We start from the raw sequence: 545 nt of genomic DNA on the forward strand, positions 1-545 counted from the left end.
ACAATTCAAAACAATTAAAACCTTAAAAACATTTTAAAGCCATGAAAACAGTAAAAGTGTTAACATAGTAACAACATTAAAACATCTAATTTGAAGTACATACTGGCCTGTTAACAATATAGGCAGAAGGCTGGGCCCTTGGTACATGTAGCGTCCCAGGTTTGGGAGCATGGCCAGGTTTTTAAAACTTTACAGAAGACTAACAGGGTTGAGGGTCATTCTAATCTCTGAAAGAAGGATGTTCCACAGAGCAGGGACTGCTGCAGAAAAAGCTCAAAAAATATATGCAATGTTTTTACTTTTATAGCTTTTGTACCATTACCATTTCATCATACTCTCACCGAAAATCTTACCTAGGCCTTTATTCAACAACCTTTAGAGTTCCCTGAGAGATTTGAGTGTGCAAACCATCTCATCAGCTCTGAAATGATCTGTGTCCAAGAGCCAGGGCAAGAGGGAGAGAACATAGAATAATAGAGTTGGAAGGGACCTTGAAGGTCTTCTAGTCCAACCCCATGCTCTAGCAGGAGACCCTAGACCATTTC

Source organism: Natrix helvetica (assembly GCF_964273705.1).
Source record: "Natrix helvetica genome assembly, chromosome: 1".
Lineage (NCBI taxonomy): Eukaryota > Metazoa > Chordata > Lepidosauria > Squamata > Natricidae > Natrix > Natrix helvetica.